Below are 19,081 nucleotides of genomic sequence, written 5' to 3'. Positions count from 1 at the left end.
GGATATTTTGCATCTTTATCTTCATACAAAATTACATTATTTTATTGATATTCTGTGTATTTATTTTGATACGATTTTACATTATTCTATGTATATTTTGTATATCTATTTTATACAAATGTACGTTATTTTATGTGAATTTGTTTTCATTTCATACAAATTTACATTATTTTTGTGTATTTTGTACATGTATTTAAATACAAATTTAACTAATTATATGTTTATTTTGTATATATATTTTCATACAAATTGAAATTTATTTTTTTGTTTTTTTGTATATATTTTTATTCAAATTTTCGTAATTTTATGTGTATTTTGTATATTTATATTTCTACAAATATACGTTCTTTTATCGGAATTTTGTTTATTTATTTTGATACGAATTTTCATTTTTTTAGGTGTATCTGATATATATATTTTTATACTTATTTAGTAATATTTACATAATTTTACATGTATTTTGAATATATATTTTCATAGAAATTTACTCTATATGTATATACAAAAAAACACAAAAATATTTTAAATTTGTATGAAAATAAATATACAAAATACACATAAAATTAGGTAAATTTGTATTGAAATACATATACAAAATACACTTAAAATAATGTAAATTTGAATAAAATTATATAAACAAATACACTTAAAATAACGTTAATTTGTATGAAATATATATAAAAATGACACATTAAATAATGAAAATATGTATAAAAAAATAAATACAAAACACAAAAAGTATAATATAAAATCGTATCAAAATATATACACAGAATATTAATAAAATAATGTACATTTGTATGAAAACTAAGACGCAAATTACCTATAAAATAACGCATTCTTTTTAAATTATATATACCAAAATACACATAAAATATTTGAATTTGTATTAAAATAAATATACAAATTGCACATACTATAAGGTGAATTTGTATTGAAATAGATATGCAAAAAACATATAAAACAATGTAAATTTGTTTCAAAATATATATACGAATTATATATATATATATATATATATATATATATATATATATATATATATATATATATATATATATATATATATATATATATATATATATATATATATATATATATATATATATATATATATATATATATATATATATATATATATATATATATATATATATATATATATATATATATAAAAATACAAATAAAATTAAGTAAATGAATCAAATGTATTCAAAATACACATAAAATAATGTAAATTCGTATAAATATAAATAAACAAAATACCAATAAGAGAATGTGTATTTGTATAAATATAAATATACAAAATGCACATAAAATAACGTAAATTTGTATAAAACTATATACAAAAATACACAGAATTAATTAAATTTGTATGAAAATAGATATAAAAAATACACACAAAATAAGCAAAATTTGAATTAAAATATATATACAAAATACATAAAATAAATTAAATTCGTTTCAAAATATTTTTAACAAATAAACATGTGTATTTTGTATATCTATTTTGTATGTATATTTTCATAGAAATTTACTCTATTTTATGAGTATTCGTATATATATTTTGATACAAATTTACATTATTAATGTGTATTTTGCATATCTATTTCAATACAAATTTACTTTATTGTACGTGCATTTTGTATATTTATTTTAATAAAAATTTAATTATTTTATATGTCTTTTTGTATATATATTTTTATGCAAATATGCGTTATTATATGGATATTTTGCATCTTTATTTTCATACAAATTTATATTATTTTATTGATATCCTCTTTATTAATTTTGATACGATTTAACATTATTCTATGTGTTTTTTGTATATATTTTATATATATATATATATATATATATATATATATATATATATATATATATATATATATATATATATATATATATATATATAAATATCTATATATATATATATATTTAATGTTCATTTTGTATATATATTTTATCCAAATTTACATTATTTTATGTGTATTTGTTTATATATTTTCATACATATTTACATTATTTTATGTGTTTTTTGTATATATATTTTTCTACGTATTTAAATTATTGTATGTGTATTTTGTATATACACTTTCACAAAAAAAATTACGTTATTTTATTTTGTGTATAAGTATATATTTTGATACAATTTTTATACAAATTTATGTTATTTAATGTGTATTCGTGTCAAAATAAATTAACAAAATATCATGAAAAGAATGTGTATTTGTATAAAAATAGATAATAGATAATAAATTTGTATAAAATATATATGCAAGATACACATTAAATAATATAAATATGTATAAAAAAGTATATACAAAAAACAAATAGAATAATGTAAAATCGTATCAAAATAAATACACCGAATATTAATAAAATAATGTAAATTTGTATGAAAATAAAGATGCAAAATTTCCATAAAATAGCGCATTTTTTATAAAAATATATATACCAAAATACACATTTTGGTATATATATTTGTAATAAAATATATGTACAAAATACACATAAAATAATGTAAATTTATATGAAAATATATATACAAATACACATAAAATACCATGAATTTGTATAAAAATATATATTCAAAATAAATATTAAATAATGTAAAAGCGTATAAAAATATATATACAAAGTACATATAAAATAATGTAAATTCGTATCAATATAAATCAACAAAACACCAATACAATAATATATATTTGAATGAAAATAAAAATATACATAACATAACTAAAATTGGTATTAAAATATATACAAAAATGCATAGAAATAATTTGAGTTTGTATGAAAATAGATATACAAAATACACATAAAACTCGGTAAATTTCTTTTGAAATGTATATACAAAATAGACATAAAATATTGTAAATTTATGTCAAAATATATAAACAAATACACATAAAATAACGTAAATTTGTATGAAAAATATATACAAAATACACATAGAATAATGTCAATTCGTATAAAAATGAATGAGCATGGTTATAAAAATACAGATACAAAAATACACATCGAATAATTAAATTTGTATTAAAATTAATATATAAAATGTGTATATAATAAGGTAAATTTGTATTGAAAAAATATGCAACATACACGTTTACTCATTCAAATTTATATTATTTTATTGGTATTTTGTTTATTTATTTTGATACGAATTACATGATTATATGTGTATTTTGTACACATTTTTTATACGTATTTACATTATTTATTACTTTATTACTTTATTTCATGTATTTTGTATATATATTTCAATTCAAATTTAGCTTATTTTGTGTGTATTTTGTATATATTTTCATACAAATTTAATTACTTCTGTGTATTTTTGTATATAGTTTTATATAAATTTACGTTATTTTATGTGTATTTTGTATATTTATACAAATACACATTCTTTTATTGGTATTTTGTTTATTTATTTTGATACGAATTTACATTATTTTATGTGTATTTTGTATTAATTTTTTTATACGTATTTACTTCATTTTATGTGTAGTTTGTATATATATATTTATAGAAATTTACGTTATTTTATGTGTATTCGTATACATATTTTGAAACAAATTTACATTGCCTTATATGTATTTTGCATATCTATTTCAATACAAATTTTTCTTATTGTATGTGTTTTTTATATATTTATTTTAATACAAATCAAATTTTTTTATGTGTATTTTGGTATATATATTTTTATATAAAAAAAAATGCTTTATTATATGGGTATTTTGCCTCCTTATTTTCATACAAATTTACATTATTTTATTAATATTCTGTGTATTTATTTTGATACGATTTTACATTATTCTATTTCTGTTTTGTATATAATTTTTTATACAAATTTACGTTATTTTAAGTGTATTTGTTTATGTATTTTCATTCAAATTTACATTATTTTATGTGTATTTTGTATATGTATTTCCATACAAATCTACCTAATTTTATGTGTATTTTGTATATTTATTTTCATACAAATTTAAAATATTTTTGTGTATTTTTGTATATAGTTTGATACAAATTTAGGTTATTTTATGTGTATTTTGAATATCTATTAAATATATATACAAAATACATATGAAATTATGTAAATACGTATAAAAAATATATATACAAAATACATATCAAATAATGTTAATTCGTGTCAAAATAAATAAACAAAATATCATGAAAAGAATGTGTATTTGTATGAAAATAGATAATAGATAATAAATTTGTATAAAATATATATGCAAGATACACATTAAATAATGTAAAAATGTATAAAAAAAGTATATATAAAAAACAAATAGAATAATGTAAAATCGTATCAAAATAAATACACCGAATATCAATAAAATAATATAAATTTGTATGAAAATAAAGATGCAAAATTCCCATAAAATAGCGCATTTCTGATAAAAATATATATACCAAAATACACATAATTTTTTTTAATTTGTATATAAATAAATATACAAAATGCACATACAATAAGGTAAATTTCTATTGAAAGAGATATGCAAAAATACATATAAAACAATGTAAATTTGTTTCAAAATATATATACGAATACAAATAAAAAAAAACGTAGATTTCTATAAAATTATATATACAAAATACACATAAAATTAAGTAAATACGTATAAAAAAATGTTTTCAAAATACACATAAAATAATGTAACTTCGAATTAAAATAAATAAAAAAAATACCAATAAAAGAATGTGTATTGGGATAAATATAAATATACAAAATACACATACAAAATAAACATAAAATAAGGTAGATTTGTAATAAAATATATGTACAAAATACACGTACAATAATGTAAATTTATATGAAAATATATATACAAATACACATAAAATACCATGAATTTGTATAAAAATATATATTCAAAATAAATATTAAATAATGTAAGAGCGTATAAAAATATATATACAAAGTACATATAAAATGAAAATTAAGATGCAAAATACCTATAAAATAACGTGTTTTTTTTTAAACTATTGATACCAAAATACACATAAAATATTTGAACTTGTATTAAAATAAATATACAAAATGCACATACAATAAGGTAAATTTGTATTGAAATAGATATGCAAAATACATATAAAATAATGTAACTTTGTTTCAAAATATATATACGAATACACATAAAACAACGTAGATTTCTATAAAAATACATATACAAAATACACATAAAATTGAGTAAATACGTATAAAAAAATGTATACAAAATACACATAAAATAATTTAAATTCGTATAAATGTAAATAAACAATATACCAATAAAAGAATGTGTATTTGTATAAATATAAATATACAAAATGCACATAAAATAACGTAAATTTATATAAAACTATATGCATAAAATAACGCAAATTTCTATAAAAATATATGTACAAAAATGAACATTAGATAAATTTGCATAAAAATATATATACAAAACACACATTAGATAAAGTAAATGAGTGTAAAAATATGTATACAAAATACCTATGAAATAATCTAAATTCGTATCGAATTAAATTAAGAAATACCAATAAAATAATGTAATTTTGGATGAAAATATATATACAAAATACACATAAAATAACCTAAATACAAATACAAATATACACATAAAATAATTTAAAATTGAATGAAATAAGTATACAAAATAATCATAAAATAAGGTAAATTTGTAATGAAATATATGAAAATATACACATAAAATAATATAAATTTGTATGAAAATATATATACAAATACACATTAAATAACATGAATTTGTATAAAATTTGTATCAAAATATATACTTATACACACAATAAAATAACGTATTTTTTTTTATGAAAATGTATATACAAAATACACATAAAATAATTTAAATACGTAGAAAAATATATATACAAAAAACACATAAAATAATATAAATATGTATTAAAATATATAAACAAATACACATAAAATAATGTAAATTTGGATAAAATATATATACAAAATGAACATATATATATATATATATATATATATATATATATATATATATATATATATATATATATATATATATATATATATATATATATATATATATATATATATATATATATATATATATATATATATATATATATATATATATACAAAATGAACATTAAATAATGTAAATATATATATAAAAAAATATATACAAAAAACACATAGAATAATGTTAAATCGTATCAAAATAAATAAAGAGAATATCAATAAAATAATGTAAATTTGTATGAAAATAAAGATGCAAAAAATCCATATAATAACGCATATTTGCATAAAAATATATATACAAAAAGACATATAAAATAATTAAATTTGTATTAAAATAAATATACAAAATGAACGTACAATAAAGTAAATTTGTATTGAAATAGATATGGAAAATACACATTAATAATGTAAATTTGTATCAAAATATATATACAAATATTCATAAAATAGAGTAAATTTCTATTAAAATATTCATACAAAATAGATATACAAAATACACATATAACTAGTTAAATTTGTATTTAAATACATGTACAAAAAACACACAAAATAATGTAGATTTGTATGAAATGAAAACAAATACATTTTATATAAAATATATATACAAAATACACATAGAATAATGTAAAATCATATCAAAATAAATACACAGAATATCAATAAAATAATGTAAATTTGTATGAAAATAAAGTGCAAAATACCAATAAAATAAAGCATATTTTTATAAAAATACATATACAAAAATACACATAGATTAATCATATTTGTATTAAAATTAATATACAAAATGCACATACAATAAGGTAAATTTGTATTAAAAAAATATGCAAAATACACATAAAACAATGTAAATTTGTTTCAAAATATATATGCGAATACACATAAAATAACGCAGATTTCTATAGAAATATATATACAAAATACACTTGAAATAATGTAAATACGTATAAAAATATATATACAAAATACACATTAAATAATGTTAATTCGTGTCAAAAAAAAATATCATGAAAAGAATGTGTATTTGTATGAAAATAGATATACAAAACCCACATAAAATAACCTAAATTTGTATAAAACTATATACAAAAATACACAAAAATAATTTAAACTTGTATGAAAATAAATATACAAAAAACATATAAAATAATTTGTATTGAAATACATATACAAAATACACATAAAATAATGTAAATTTGAATGAAAATATATAAACATATAGACTTAAAATAACATAAATTTGTATCAAATATATATACAAAAAACACATTAAATAATGTAAATATGTATAAAAATAATATATACAAAACACAAATAAAATAATGTTTAATCGTATCAAAATAAATACAGAAAATATTAATAAAATAATGTAAATTTGTATGAAAATTAAGATGCAAAGTACCCATAAAATTACGCATTTTTTATAAAAATATATATACGAAAAAACATAAAATATTTGATTTTGTATTAAAATAAATAGATATACAAAATACACATAAAATAAGCTAAATTTGAATTGAAATATATATACAAAATACAAAAAATAATGTAAATTCGTTTCAAAATAAATAAACAAAAAAACAATAAAAGAAGTTGTATTTGTATAAAAATATATAAACAAAATACACATTATATAATGTAAATACGTGTAAAAAAATGTACAAAATACACAAATAATCATGTAATTCGTATCAAAATAAATAGAGAAAATACCAATAAAATAATGTAAATTTCTATGAGAAAACATATACAAAATACACATAAATAACGCAAATATCAATAAAAATATATATAATATAATATATCTTTATACATATTTAAAATATTTAATGTATATTTTGTATATATATTTTATCAAAATTTACGTGATTTTATATGTATTTTTTTTTATATATTTTCATACAAATTTACATTATTTTATGTGAGTTTTGTATATGTATTTCAATACAAATTTGCCTAACTTTATGTGTATTTTGCATATCTATTTTCAAACAAATTTAAATTATTTTTGTGTATTTTTGTATATATTTTTATACAAATTTTAGTTAATTTATTTGTTTTTTTGTATATATATTTTCCCACAAATATACATTCTTTCGTTGGAATTTTGTGTATTTATTTTTTTACGAATTTACATTATTTTATGTGTATTTTGTATATATATTTTTCTACGTATTTAAATTATTTTATGTGTATTTTATATATACATTTTCATAAAAATTTACGTTATTTTATTGTGTGTATTCGTATATATTTTGAAACAAATTTTATACAAATTCATGTTATTTGTGTATTTGTATATATAATTTCATACAAATTTATATTATTTTATGTGTATTCTTACATATATTTTATTACAAATTTACCTTATTTTATGTTTATTTTGTATATTTATTTCATTTAATATAATCAAATTTAAATTTATTGTATATGCATTTTGTATATTAATTTTAATACAAATTTAATTATTCTATGTGTATTTTTCTATATGTATTTTTATTAAAATATGCTTTATTTTATGGGTATTTTGCATCTTTATTTTCATACAAATTTACGTTATTTTATTGAAATTCTGCTCATTCATTTTGATACGATTTGACATTATTCTATGTGTATTTTGTATATATTTTTCATACAAATTTACGTTATTTTATGTGTATTTGTTTATATATTTTGACACAAATTTACAATATTTTATGGGTATTTTGTATATATATTTCAAAAGAAATTTACCTAGTTTTATGTGTATTATGAATATCTATTTTCATACAAACTCAAATTATTTTTATGTATTTTTGTATATATTTCTATACAAATTTTATTTAGGTTATGTGTATTTTGTAAATCTATTTTCATTCAAATATATATTATTTTATTGGTATTTTGTTGATTTATATTGATACGAATTTACATTATTTTATATGTACTTTGTATATATATTTTTATACGCATTTACATATTTAATATTTATTTTGAATATATAACTTTATACAAATTCATGGTATTTTATGTGTATTTGTATATATATTTTCATATATATTTACATTATTTTATGTGTATTTTGTACATATATTTCATTACAAATTTACCTTATTTTATGTTTATTTTGTATGTGTATTTTGTACATTTATATTTATACAAATACACATTCATTTATTGGTATTTTTTTTATTTATTTTGTTTCGAATTTACATTATTTTATGTGTATTTTGCTTACATTTTTTTATACGTATTTACTTAATTTTATGTGTATTTTGTATATATATATTTTTAGAAATCTACGTTATTTTATGTGTATTCGTACATATATTTTGAAACAAATTTACATTGTTTTATATGTACAATTATATGTATTGAAATAGATATGCAAAATACATATAAAGCAATGTAAATTTGTTTCAAAATATGTATACGAATACACATAAAATAACGTAGATTTCTATAAAAATATATATACAAAATACACATAAAATGAAGTAAATACGTATAAAAAATGTATACAAAATACACATAAAATAATGTAAATTCGTATCAAAATAAATAAACAAAAAAACAATAAAAGAATGTGTATTTGTATAAATATAAATATACAAAATACACATAAAATAACGTAAATTTATATAAAACTATGTGCAAAAATACACAGAAGTAATTAAATTTGTATGAAAATATATACAAAATACACACAAAATAAGCTAAATTTGAATTGAAATATATATACAAAATACATGAAATAAAGTAAATTTGTATCAAAATATTTATACAAATACACATATAATAACGTAAATTTGTATGAAAATATATAAACAAAATACACATTAAATAATGTAAATACGTATAAAAAAATGTGTACAAAATACACATATAATCATGTAATTCGTATCAAAATAAATAAACAAAATACCAATAAAATAATATAAATTTGTATGAGTAAACGTGTATAAATATAAATGTACAAAATACACATACAAAATACACATAAAATAAGGTAAATTTGTAAAAAAATATATGTACAAAATACACATAAAATAATGTAAATTTATATAAAAATATATATACAAATACACATAAAATACCATGAATTTGTATAAAAATATATATTGAAAATAAATATTAAATAATGTAAAAGCGTACAAAAAAATATATACAAAGTATATATAAAATAATGTAAATTCGTATCAATATAAATCAACAAAACACCAATAAAATAATATATATTTGAATGAAAATAATTTACAAAATACACATAACATAACTAAAATTTGTATTAAAATATATACAAAAATAAATAGAAATAATTTGAGTTTGTATGAAAATAGATATACAAAATACACATAAAACTAGGTAAATTTCTTTTGAAATGTATATACAAAATACCCATAAAATATTGTAAATTTGTGTCAAAATATATAAACAAATACTCATGAAATAACGTAAATTTGTATGAAAAATATATACAAAATACACATAGAATAATGTCAATTCGTATCAAAATGAATGAGCAGAATATCAATAAAATAATATAAATTTGTATGAAAATAAAGATGCAAAATACCCAAAAAATAAAGCATATGTTTATAAAAATACAGATACAAAAATACACATCGAATAATTAAATTTGTTTTATAATTAATATACAAAATGCGTATATAATAAGGTAAATTTGTTTTGAAAAAATATGCAACATACACGTTTACTCATACAAATTTATATTATTTTATTGGTATTTTGTTTATTTATTTTGATACGAATTACATGATTATATGTGTATTTTGTACATATTTTTAAACATAAAATAACGTAAATTTGTATGAAAAATATATACAAAATACACATAGAATAATGTCAATTCGTATCAAAATGAATGAGCAGAATATCAATAAAATAATGTAAATTTGTATGAAAATAAAGATGCAAAATACCCAAAAAATAAAGCATATATTTATAAAAATACAGATACAAAAATACACATCGAATAATTGAATTTGTATTAAAACTAATATACAAAATGCGTATATAATAAGGTAAATTTGTATTGAAAAAATATGCAACATACACGTTTACTCATACAAATTTATATTTTTTTATTGGTATTTTGTTTATTTATTTTGATACGAATTACATGATTATATGTGTATTTTGTACATATTTTTTTATACGTATTTACATTATTTAATGTGTATTTTGTTTATATATTTTCATACAAATTTACGTTATTATATGTGTATTTGTATAAATATTTTGATACAAATTTACTTTATTTCATGTATTTTGTATATATATTTCAATTCAAATTAAGCTTATATTGTGTGTATTTTGTATATATTTTCATACAAATTTAATTACTTCTGTGTATTTTTGTATATAGTTTTATAAAAATTTACGTTATTTTATGTGTATTTTGTATATTTATATTCATACAAATACACATTCTTTTATTGGTATTTTGTTTATTTATTTTGATACGAATTTACATTATTTTATATGTATTTTGCATATCTATTTCAATACAAATTTACCTTATTGTATGTGTTTTTTGTATATTTATTTTAATACAAATTTAATTTTTTGATGTGTATTTTGGTATATATATTTTTATAAATAAAAAAAATGCGTTATTTTATAGGTATTTTGCTTCTTTATTTTCATACAAATTTACATTATTTTATTAATATTCTGTGTATTTATTTTGATACGATTTTACATTATTCTATTTGTGTTTTGTACATATTTTTTTATACAAATTTACGTTTTTTTATAAAATTATTGATACCAAAATACACATAAAATATTTGAGCTTGTATTAAACTAAATATACAAAATGCACATACAATAAGGTAAATTTGTATTGAAATAGATATGCAAAATACATATAAAATAATGTAAATTTATTTCAAAATATATATACGAATACACATAAAATAACGTAGATTTCTATAAAAATACATATACAAAATACACATAAAATTAAGTAAATACGTATAAAAAATGTATACAAAATACACATAAAATAATGTAAATTCGTATAAATGTAAATAAACAATATACCAATACAAGATTGTGTATTTGTATAAATATAAATATACAAAATGCACATAAAATAACGTAAATTTATATAAAACTATATACATAAAATAACGCAAATTTCTATAAAAACATATGTACAAAAATGAGCATTAGATAAATTTGCATAAAAATATATATACAAAACACACATTAGATAATGTAAATGAGTATAATAATATGTATACAAAATACCTATGAAATAATCTAAATTCGTATCGAATTAAATTAAGAAAATACCAATATAATAATGTAATTTTGGATGAAAATATATATACAAAATACACATAAAATAACCTAAATACAAATACAAATATACACATAAAATAATTTAAAATTGAATGAAATAAATATACAAAATAAACATAAAATAAGGTAAATTTGTAATGAAATATATGAAAAAATACACATAAAATAATATAAATTTGTATGAAAATATATATACAAATACACATTAAATAACATGAATTTGTATAAAATTTGTATCAAAATATATACTTATACACACAATAAAATAACGTAATTTTTTTATGAAAATGTATATACAAAATACACATAAAATAATTTAAATACGTAGAAAAATATATATACAAAAAACACATAAAATAGTGTAAACATGTATGAAAATATATAAACAAATACACATAAAATAATGTAAATTTGGATAAAATATATATCATAAAATAATGTAAACTCGTATCAAAATAAATAAACAAAATACCAATAAAAGAATGTGTATTTGTATGAATATAAATATACAAAATACACATAAAATAACGTAAATTTATATAAAACTATATACAAAAATACACAGAAGTAGTTAAATTTGTATGAAAATATATACAACATACACACGAAATAAGCTAAATTTGAATTGAAAAATATATACAAAATACATGAAATAAAGTAAATTTGTATCAAAATATTTATACAAATACACATATAATAACGTAAATTTGTATGAAAATATATAAACAAAATACACATTAAATAATGTAAATACGTATTAAAAAATATGTACAAATACACATATAATCATTTAATTCGTATCAAAATAAATAAACAAAATACCAATAAAATAATATAAATTTGTATGAGTAAACGTGAATGTTGCATATTTTTTCAATACAAATTTACGTTATTATATACGCATTTTGTATATTAATTTTAATACGAATTTAATTATTCGATGTGTATTTTTGTATCTGTATTTTTATAAACATATTCTTAATTTTTTGGGTATTTTGCATCTTTATTTTCATACAAATTTACATTATTTTATTGATATTCTGCTCATTCATTTTGATAGGAATTGACATTATTCTATGTGTATTTTGTATATATTTTTCATACAAATTTACGTTATTTTATGTGTATTTGTGTATATATTTTGACACAAATTTACAATATTTTATGAGTATTTTGTATATACATTTCAAAAGAAATTTACCTAGATTTATGTATATTTTGTATATCTATTTTCATACAAACTCAAATTATTTCTATGTATTTTTGTATATATTTTATAAATTTATAAATGAAAATAAATTTTGTAAATTTATTTTCATTCAAATATATATTATTTTATTGGTGTTTTGTTGATTTATATTGATACGAATTTACATTATTTTATATGTACTTCGTATATATATTTTTATACGCTTTTCCATTATTTAATATTTATTTTGAATATATATTTTTATACAAATACATGGTATTTTATGTGTATTTGTATATATATTTTCATATAAATTTACATTATTTTATGTGTATTTTGTACATATATTTTATTACAAATCTACTTTATTTTATGTTTATTTTGTATGTGTATTTTGTATATTTATATTTATCCAAATACACATTATTTTATTGGTATTTTGTTTATTTATTTAAATTCGAATTTACGTTCTTTTATAGCAATTTTATTTATTTATTTTGATACGAATTTTCATTTTTCTTAGGTGTATTTGATATATATATTTTTACACTTATTTACATAATTTTATATGTATTTTGAATATATATTTTCATAGAAATTTACTCAATATGTATATGAAATAATCTAAATTCTTATCGAAATAAATGAACAAAATACCGATAAAATAATGTAATTTTGAATGAAAATATATATAGAAAATACACATAAAATAACGTAAATACAAATAAATATATACACATAAAATGATTTGAATTTAAATGAAAATAGATATAAAAATAAACTTAAAATAAGGCAAATTTATAATGAAATATATATACAAAATACACATAAAATAATGTAGATTTGTTTCAAAATATATATACGAATACACATAAAATAACGTAGATTTCTATAGAAATATATACAAAAAAAACATGAAATGTTGTAAATACGTATAAAAATATATATACAAAATACACATTAAATAATGTAAATTCGTGTCAAAATAAATAATTAAAATATCAATAAAAGAATGTGTATTTGTATGAAAATACATATACAAAATACACATAAAATAACGTAAATTTGTATAAAACTATATATAAAAATACACAAACATAAGTTAAATTTGTATGAAAATAAATATACAAAATACACATAAAATTAGGTAAATTTGTAAAGAAATACATACAAATACACATAAAATAATGTAAATTTGAATGAAAATATATAAACAAATACACTTAAATTAACATAAATTTGTATAAAATATATATAAAAAATACTCATTAAATAATGTAAATATGTGTAAAAAATATATATACAAAACACAAATAGAATAATGTAAAATCGTATTAAAATAAATACACAGAATGTAAATAAAATAATGTAAATTTGTATGAAAATAAAGATGCAAAATACCCATAAAATAACGCATTTTTTATAAATATACAAAATACACATTAAAGGATGTAAATACGTATAAAAATATATATACAAAATACACATTAAATAATCTAAACTCGCGTCAAAATAAATAAACAAAATGTCAATAAAAGAATGTGTATTTGTATGAAAATAAATATACAAAATACACATAAAATTAGGTAAATTTGTATTGAAATACATATACAAAATACACATAAAATACTGTAAATTTGAATGAAAATACATAAACAAATACACTTAAAATAACGTAAATTTGTATAAAAAAATATATACAAAACACAAATAGAATAATGTAAAATCGTATCAAAATAAATACACAGAATATTAATAAAACAACGAAAATTTGTATGAAAATAAAGATGCAAAATACCCATTAAATAACGCATTTTTAAAAAAAATATATATACCAAAATACACATGAAAAAATTAATTTGTATTAAAATAAATATACATAATACACATACAATAAGGTAAATCTGTATTGAAATAGATATGCAAAATACATATAAAACAATGTAAATTTGTTTCAAAATATATATACGAATACATATAAAATAACGTAGATTTGTATAAAAATATATATACAAAATACACATAAAATGAAGTAAATACGTATAAGAAAATGTATACAAAATACACATAAAATAATGTAAATTCATTTCAAAATACATAAACAAAATACCAATAAAAGAATGTGTATTTGTATAAATATAAATATACAAAATACTCATAAAATAACGTAAATTTGTATAAAACTATATACAAAAATACACAGAAGTTATTAAATTCGTATGAAAATAGATATACAAAATACAGATAAAATAAGCTAAATTTGAATTGAAATGTATATACAAAATACATAAAATAATGTAAATTTGTATCAAAATATTTATAAAAATACATATAATAACGTAAATTTGTTTTAAAATATATGAACAAAATACACATTAAATAATGTAAATACGTATAAAAAATATGTACAAAATACACATATAGTCATGTAATTCGTATCAAACTAAATAAACAAAATATCAATAAAATAATGTAAATTTGGATGAAAAAACATATACAAATACATATAAAATAACGCTAGTTTCCTTAAAAATATATGTCCAAAAATGAACGTAAAATAAAGTAACTTTGGATAAAAATATATATACAAAACACACATTAAATAATGTAAATGCGTACATAAAATAACCTAAATTTGTATAAAACTATATACAAAAATACAAAAAAATAATTTAAATTTGTATGAAAAGAAATATACAAAATACACATAAAATTAGGTTAATTTATATTGAAATACATATACAAAATACATATAAAATAATGTAAATTTTAAAGAAAATATATAAAAAAATACACATATAATAGCGTAAATTTGTATAAAATATATATTCAAAATACACATTAAATAATGTAAATATGTATAAAAAATATATACAAAACACAAATAGTATAATGTAAAATCGTATCAAAATATATACACAGAATATTAATAAAATAATGTAAATTTGTATGAAAATTAAGAAGCAAAATACCTATAAAATAACGCCTTTTTTTATAAAATTATTGATACCAAAATACACATAAAATATTTGAATTTGTATTAAAATAAATATACAAAATGCACATACAATAAGGTAAATTTGTATTTAAATAGATATGCAAAATACATATAAAATAATGTAAATTTGTTTCAAAATATATATAAGAATACACATAAAATAACGTAGATTTCTATAAAAATACATATTCAAAATACACATAATATTAAGTAAATACGTATAAAAAAATGTATACAAAATACACATAAAATAATGTAAATTCGCATAAATGTAAATAAACAATATACCAATAAAAGAATGTGTATTAGTATAAATATAAATATACAAAATGCACATAAAATTACGTAAATTTTTATATAACTATATACATAAAATAACGCAAATTTCTATAAAAATATATGTACAAAAATGAACATTAAATAAATATGCATAAAAATATATATACAAAACACACATTAGATAATGTAAATGAGTATAAAAATATGTATACAAAATACCTATAAAATAATCTAAACTCGTATCGAGATAAATTAAGAAACACCAATAAAATATTGTAATTTTGGATGAAAATATATATACAAAATACACATAAAATAACCTAAATACAAATACAGATATACACATAAAATAATTTAAAATTGAATGAAATAAATATACAAAATAAACATAAAATAAGGTAAATTTGTAATGAAATATATGAAAAAATACACATAAAATAATATAAATTTGTATGAAAATATATATACAAATACACATTAAATAACATGAATTTGTATAAAATTTGTATCAAAATATATACTTATACACACAATAAAATAACGTAGTTTTTTTTTATGAAAATGTATATACAAAATACACATAAAATAATTTAAATACGTAGAAAAATATATATAAAATAATGTAAATATGTATGAAAATATATAAACAGATACACATAAAATAATGTAAATTTGGATAAAATATATATACAAAATGAACATTAAATAATGTAAATATGTATGAAAAAAATATATACAAAAAACACAGATTATTTCATAGGTATTTTGTATACATATTTTTATACTCATTTACATTATCTAATGTGTGTTTTGTATATATTTTTTTATGCAAACTAATTTTATGTGCATTTTTGTACATATATTTTAATAGAAACTTAAAACGTTATTTTATGTGTATTTTGTATATGTTTTCTCATACAAATTTACATTATTTAATTATTTTTTTGTTTATTTATTTTGATACGAATGACTTGATTATTTGTGTTTTATTTTAATTCGAATTTACATTATTTTATGTGTATTTTGTATACATTTTTTTATACGTATTTACTTAATTTTATGTGTATTTTGTATATATATTTTTATAGAAATCTACGTTTTTTTATTTGTATTCGTATATATATTTTGAAACAAATTTACATTGTTTTATATGTATTTTTGCATATCTCTTTCAATACAAATTTACCTTATTGTATGTGCATTTTGTATATTTATTTCAATACAAATTTAAAAATTTTATGTGTATTTTGGTATATATATTTTTATAAGAAATGCGCTATTTTATGGGAATTTTGCATCTTTATTTTCATACAAATTTACATTATTTTTCATTTTGATATTCATATTACATTATTCTATTTTTTTTTATACTTTTTTTTTTTTTTTATACATATATTATAAGAGTATCTTGCAAATATATTGTATACAAATTTATTATCTATTATCTATTTTTTTACAAATACACATTCTTTTCATGATATTTTGTTTATTTATTTTGACACGAATTTACATTATTTGATATGTATTTTGTATATATATTTTTATACGTATTTACATAATTTCATATGTATTTTGTATACATATTTCTATAGAAATCTACTTTATTTTATGTGTATTCGTATATATATTTTGAAACAAATATACATTGTTTTATATGTATTTTTGAATATCTCTTTTAATACAAATTTACCTTACTGTATATGCATTTTGTATATTTATTTCAATACAAATTTAAATATTTTATATGTATTTTGGTATATATATTTTTATAAAAAATGCGATAATTTTTGGGAATTTTGCATCTTTATTTTCACACAAATTTACATTATTTTATTGATATTCTGTGTATTTATTTTGATACGATTTTACATTATTCTATTTGTTTTTTGTATATATTTTTTTATACACATTTACATTATTTAATGTGTATCTTGCACATATATTTTATACGAATTTACGTTATTTTAAATGTATTTGTTTTTATATTTTCATTCAAATTTACATTTATTTTAATTCGAAATTACATTATTTTATGTGTATTTTGTATACATTTTTTTATACGTATTTACTTAATTTTATGTGTATTCTGTATATATATTTTTATAGAAATCTACGTTTTTTTATTTGTATTCGTATATATATTTTGAAACAAATTTACATTGTTTTATATGTATTTTTGCATATCTCTTTCAATACAAATTTGCCTTATTGTATGTGCATTTTGTATATTTATTTCAATGCAAATTTAAATATTTTACGTGTATTTTGGTATATATAATTTTATAAGAAATTCGCTATT

The sequence above is a fragment of the Eriocheir sinensis genome, unplaced genomic scaffold, assembly GCF_024679095.1.
Source record: "Eriocheir sinensis breed Jianghai 21 unplaced genomic scaffold, ASM2467909v1 Scaffold140, whole genome shotgun sequence".
Taxonomy (NCBI): Eukaryota; Metazoa; Arthropoda; class Malacostraca; order Decapoda; family Varunidae; genus Eriocheir; species Eriocheir sinensis.
This window is presented reverse-complemented; position numbering follows the sequence as displayed.